This window comes from Salvelinus fontinalis, chromosome 7 (assembly GCF_029448725.1).
Source record: "Salvelinus fontinalis isolate EN_2023a chromosome 7, ASM2944872v1, whole genome shotgun sequence".
Classification (NCBI taxonomy): domain Eukaryota; kingdom Metazoa; phylum Chordata; class Actinopteri; order Salmoniformes; family Salmonidae; genus Salvelinus; species Salvelinus fontinalis.
This window is the reverse complement of record NC_074671.1, coordinates 22841013-22847839: the sequence shown is the minus strand read 5'-3', so window position 1 is coordinate 22847839 and position 6827 is coordinate 22841013.

Sequence of the window (6827 nt, the reverse complement as noted above, 5' to 3'; positions counted from 1 at the left end):
AATATGTTTTGAGAAATCTTAGGAAATATATTGAAATTATAGACAGAAATATCTAATTTACATAAGTACTCACATATGAGTCAATACATGTTAGAAACGTATTTGGCAGCGATTAGTCTTTCTGGATACGTTTTTAAGAGAGTTGCACACCCGGATTGTACAATATTTTCACATTAAAAAAATTCTTCAAGCTCTGTCAAGTTGTTTGTTGATCATTGCTAGACAGCCATTTTCAAGTCTTGTCATAGATTTTCATGCCGATTTAAGTAAAAACGGTAACTAGGCCACTCAGGAACATTCAATATCATCTTGGTAAGCAAGTCCAGTGTACATTTTGCCTTGTGTTTTAGGTTATTCTCCTGCTGAAAGGTGAATTTGTCTCCCAGTGTCTGTTGGAAAGTAAACTGAACCATGCTGTCATCTAGGATTTTGCCTGTGCTTAACTCTATTCTGTTTCTTTTTATCCTAAAAAACTCTGTAGTCCTTGCCGATGACAAGCATACCCATAACATGATGCAGCCACCACCATGCTTGAAAATATGGAGAGTGGTACTCAGTGATGTGTGTTGGATTTGCCCCAAACTTAACCCTTTGTATTCAGGACATAAAGTTAATTTCTTAGCAAATTCTTTGGCAGTTTTACTTTATTGCTTTATTGCAAACAGGATGCATGTTTTGGAATATTTTTTATTCTGTACATGCTTCTATCTTTTCACTGTCATTTAGTATTGTAGAGTAATTACAATTATGTTGAGCCATCCTTTCTCCTATCACAGACAATAAACTAGGTAACTGTTTTAAAGTCACCACTGGCCTCATGGCGAAATCCCTGAGCGGCTTCCTTCCTCTCCGGCAACTAAGATTAAGAAGGACGCCTGTGTCTTTGTAGTGACTGGGTGTATTGATACACCATCCAAAATGTAATTAATAACTTCACCATGCTCAAAGGGATAGTCAATGTCTGTTTCTTTTAACCCATCTACCAATAGGTGCCCTTCTTTGCAATGCATTTGAAAACCTCCCTGGTCTTTGTGTTTGAAAGTCACTGCTTGACTGAGGGACCTTACAGATAATTGTATGTGTGGGGTACATATATGAGTTAGTCATAAAAAAAATCATGTTAAACACTATTAATGCACATAGTGAGAGTCCATGTAGCTTATTATGTGATTTGTTAAGCACATTTTTACTCCTGAACTTATTTAGGCTTGCCATAACAAAGGGGTTGATACTTATTGACTCAAAACATTTTAGATGTTCATTTTTAATTATTTCGTAAAAATGTATAAAAACACAATTCCACTTTGACATTATGGAGTAATGGCTGTAGGCCAGTGATACAAACTATATATTTAATCAACTTTAAACTAAAATGTGGAAGAAGTCAAGGGTGTGAATACTTTCTGAAGGCACTGTATTTCAACCATCAATTGGGCTTTAATAAGATGATCTAAAATAAATAAAAAAATACTGCAGTGAAGACATGCAAATTAATACGTTTTAGAACAAGTTGCCTAAAGCACTATACACAGTGCACAAAACATTAGGAACACCTTCCTAATATTGAGTTGCACCCCCTTTTGCACTAGGAACAGTCTAAATTCGTTGGGGCATGGATTCTACAAGGTGTCGGTGCCAAAAGCGTTCCACAGGGATGCTGGCCCATGTTGTCTCCAATGCTTCCCACGGTTGTGTCAAGTTGGCTGGATGTCTTTGGGTGGTGGACCATTCTTCATACACACGGAAAACTGTTAAGCGTGAAAAACCCAGCAGCGTTGCAGTTCTTGACACAATACCCCGTTCAAACGCACTTAAATATTTTGTCTTGCCCACTCATCGTCTGAATGGCACACATACTTAATCCATGTCTCAAGGCTTAAAAATCCTTCTTTAACCTGTCGTGTCGCCTTCATCTACACTGATTGAGGTGTATTTAACAGGTGACATCAATAAGGGATTATAGCTTTCACCTGGTCAGTCTGTCATGGAAAGAGCAGGTGTTCCTAATGTTTTGTACACTTAGTGTAAATGATAAATTCTAATTTGTCCAAACTCCCAAGTATTCCAATATTTCACAGAATTGTCCCAGGTACTGTTTTACACTGTTTGTGCCATTCTATATTTATTAATACGGTCATGGGAAGCAAGCGAAAATCATTCTGAGGAGGATTATTTATTTGTGAGAACAGGAAATGAAATGAGAGGCCTTCCTCTCCTGAGCCATTTCAATACATAGAACAATGGAATACCATTTTGAGGAAATGGACCACATTTGTTTCCCTAGTCACATTGGTCATTTTTTTGTGACTTGGTATACGCCTTCTACATATATGTTTTATGGATATAATTCAAACTAGAGGTACATGTTGGTTTGTTAAACTAGGTCACTTGTAACAAACAGGTTGTTCTTTCAAGGTTCTCTCTTTCACCTAACTTCAGAATGTTAGAATTACATTTTATCCTGCAAAATTACAGTTGAGGTCTTTCAGACAAAGGGATGTCCATAAGATTTATTGTTTTGTATAGTTTTCCATTGTGAGAGCTCTTTGAAGTGGACTCTGTTTGTGAGAACTATTGTTTTTGCTCATGAAATACAGTACAATAGTTTTCAAATAACCCTGCCAACAATATCCAAAACCGTCCCATTAAATGTGTAAAAACCTCAGCATGACAGCTGTCAGTAGCCTAGATTAGGGGACACATATTTCACCTCCAACAGGTCTTTAGAAAAACCAAATTAGTCACTTTCAAATGGTCTTTGGCATGTTCCGGTCGACTGCAACTCCTTGGCAGCCAGCACAACTTTCCCTCACACCTAGCTCTGTCTTGCTCCTGGAACAAGCTTGGCCCCTTGGTGTGCAAGTTTCATAAATCCTTGAAGAAATCAGTGAAAAAAGAACAATATTCTTAATGTTGTGGAAAGGGATTTGTGGCAGAGAGAATATACCATTACGGCTTGCTTTCCACAAAATAAAACTTCTAAGACGGAGGTGTTGGATCATACTCGGTTGTGATGAGTAATAGCCAGTTGGTCTCCCAAACTGATGGTCAGATATGAGTAAAGGTTGCCTACCTCTTCATCCCCACTGGAAATGATGCCTGAGAGTGAGAACATTTAGACCTATTAATGAATCCACTTTATTGCTTAGGCTATATGGTCCCTCCCTTGGGGGCTGTAGTGCTGTGCAATGGTTACAGAACTATAAATCTGAGCTCCATTCCCAAGGTATTTAGTGCGCTGCCTCCCAGGACTGACAAGTCTTTGGCTGGACAAACTATTTCCACCCTGTCACAGAAAGACTTCATCAACTCACAGTGCAGCAGTGCAGGCCCCTGGGTTGGTTTCTTAGCTAGACAACAGATGCACATACTCTAGCCTAGAGGTTCAGTGCTGTTTGTGCTTTAGCCATGTCGTATGGCATTACAATGATAAGAGTTGGCTATTGTAACCAGGTTACAGATACTGTATTTTGTAATGTTTTATATTTGTCTCTATTAAGACGCTAGTGTGCTGTATATCACCATTGCTAGCAACTTTTTGGTAGCAGATTCCAATTCGTTCCTGGTCAGAAACATTGGTCTTGTTTTTATGGAGGAAGGTCACAAGAAAAGTTCTTAAGCTTTAGATGGATCACAGCTCCAAAAATGTTTTGGAACCACTGGTCTACAGTGAAAAAATATTTATACCAGTGCCAGGGTCTGCTTTCAGACATGTTACTGGAGGAGATGTTTAGAAAGTGTTCTGGGTTTGGTTAAACTGGGGGTCACTGGTTGGAGGTGACCTGTGTCAAGGGATTGACTGTGACCTGCCATTTTCAGGGCGACCATTACAATTCCACCATTCCACATGGACTGGGTCCGTTTATGGGGCAGCAATGTAACAGACTCTCCCTCAAACCCAAGCATCCCTCCCGTTCAGAGAGAACAACTTCATAAAATGCTTGGTGGTGAACAACTTTGTTGATGTGCAGTCAGAGAGCAAGATCTAACAAAATGACAGGGCTGAGTGACACCCACACACCATCACCACCAAGTCTACCTCTGATCTTGCCCAATGTGCTTACATATCATTATTTGTCAGGTTTCAGTATTCTTTGAAATGTTACACTCAGAAGGGCTTATTAGATATTTTTTTATCAGAAGAGGTCTGGATATGCACACTAGCTCAGAGCTCTTGCCATCCTATCAAACTCCAATCCCTCCCTGCTCATTGAAACCTCTGCCTCTACAGCTAACAGGAGGTGCAAAATAATATGATATATTTTCTTTGACTTCCACACATGATAAATAACATCTAGAGCCAAATCTACCATGGGTGTTCTGTTGTTACCATGGTCACCAGTATCCACATTTCACAATTAATCCCAACAGCTTCATCTCAACATGCCATACTGAGGGTCAATGTGACTAAATTGTACCTCACACATTAACGCATGCCTCTCACAACGGAGGCCACATAGTTCCAGTGTCTACTGGTTACCCATTGTTGACAATCAGCAGCTTGCCAGGCCAACTATATGTGCTGTAATAGCAAAAGTAGATGAATGGTCCACAGGGACCCTAGGATGTGCTGTTTACTTTCTTAATTGCCTGAAGTTAGTGCTCGAGACTGCAGAAGTCGACAGGTGGTAGAGCGAGAGAGTGGGAGACAAAGAGAGGAGGAGAGTGAGGACCAAATTAATGGCACAGTCAGATTTCTGTCTACCAAGGTTGAAGAATATAAGTCAAACAAAAAAAGGCCTACTCAGCTATACCGAACAAAAATATTACTGCAACAATTTCAAAGATTTTACTGAGTTACAGTTCATATAAGGAAATTAGTCAATTCAAGTAAATTCATTAGGCCCTAATCTATGGATTAGGCACTAATCTATGGATTTCATGACTAGGAATACAGATAGATATTGCGCCGGGTGGCGCAGTGGTCGCGCCCAGGCTCTGTCGCAGCCGGCCGCAACCGGGAGGTCCGTGGGGCGACGCACAATTGGCATAGCGTCGTCCGGGTTAGGGAGGGTTTGGCCGGTGGGGATATCCTTGTCTCAGTATGTAAAAATGTAATGAAATGTAAAAATGTAATGAAATGTATGCACTCTACTGTAAGTCGCTCTGGATAAGAGCGTCTGCTAAATGACTAAAATGTAAATGTAAATGTTAAAATAAATGTAGGGGCGTGGATCAGAAAACCATTCAGTATCTGGTGTGACCAGATTTGATCAGGCTGTTGATTGTGGCTGGTGGAATGTTGTTCCACTCCTTTTCAACGGCTGTGCGAAGTTGCTGGATATTGGTGGGAACTGGAACACTCTGTTGTACAGAGCATCCCAAACATGCTCAATGGGTGACATGTCTGTTGAGTATGCAGGCCATGGAAGTACTGGGACATTTTCAGCTGTCAGGAATTGTGTACAGATCCTTGCAACACGGGGCCGTGTCGTGGCTGAAACATGAGGTGATGGCGGAGGATGAATCGCACAACAATGGGCCTCTCTGTGCATTCAAATTGCCATCGATAAAATGCAATTGTGTTCATTGTTCGTAGCTTATGCCTGTCCATACCATAACCCCAACATCACCATGGGGTACTCTGTTCACAACGTTGACATCAGCACACCGCTCGCCCACACGATGCCATACACAACATTGGAGGCAGCTTATGGTAGAGAATTCTCTGTCAACAGCTCTGGTGGATATTACTGCAAAACTTGAGACGTCTTTGGCATTGGGCTGCATGACAAAATTGCACATTTTAGAGTGGCCTCTTATTGTCCCCAGCACAAGGTGCACCTGTGTAATGATCATGCTATTTAATCAGCTTCTTGATATGCCACACCTGTCAGGTGGATGGATTATCTTGGCAAAGGAGAAATGCTCACTAACAGGGATGTTAACAAATTTGTGATTTTGTTTTATAGAAATAAGCTTTTTGTGCATATGGAACATTTCTAGGATCTTTTATTTCAGCTCATGAAACATGTAAAGTGTTGGTCCCATGTTGGGTTCTATTTTTGTTCAGTATACGGTGCATTCGGAAAGTATTCAGACCCCTTGACTTATTATATTTTTGTTAAGTGTAGTTGAAAGAAAGTAGAATAATCTGCATCTCTTTTAGCTATTTTGTGATATATTCCCACCATCCACAATTGCTAAACCATACCTTAGAATTTATATCTTGATCAAAACAACCAGGTTAAAGTGATGCAGCAGCATTTTGGTATAATTGCAGCCAGTAGTTTTGAAAATAGCGCTCACGAGCCAAAACGGGCCTACGGAAATTGTGCACAACGTCATCCATTTCATATGATACGTTACAGTACATCCTGCAATTTTGCAATTCGTACGATATGTTACGAATTCCAATTCGTATAATATGTTATGAATTTGTAAGTGCTTAAGATCCCATTATATAACCCAATAGATTTTACTTCACAGCTGTGGATTACATTTTAGAGTTTCACTCTCAAGTTCCAGTCTATATTTAGAATGTTTCAGATTCAACATGCACAATGAGAACAGCAGGCCATATTAAATCAAAATCAGTAACTGGGTTTTGGAAACATGTAAGAAGAAAAGAAATACTAGCATATCATTTTCTTCCCTGGACTAAGCCTTACACATGTAAGAAGAAAATAAATACTAGCATATCATTTTTTTCCCTGGACTAAGCCTTACACATGTAAGAAAAGAAATACTAGCATATCATTTTTTTCCCTGGACTAAGCCTTACACATGTAAGAAGAAAAGAATACTAGCATATCATTTTTTGCCCTGGACTAAGCCTTACACATGTAAGAAGAAAAGAATACTAGCATATCATTTTTTGCCCTGGA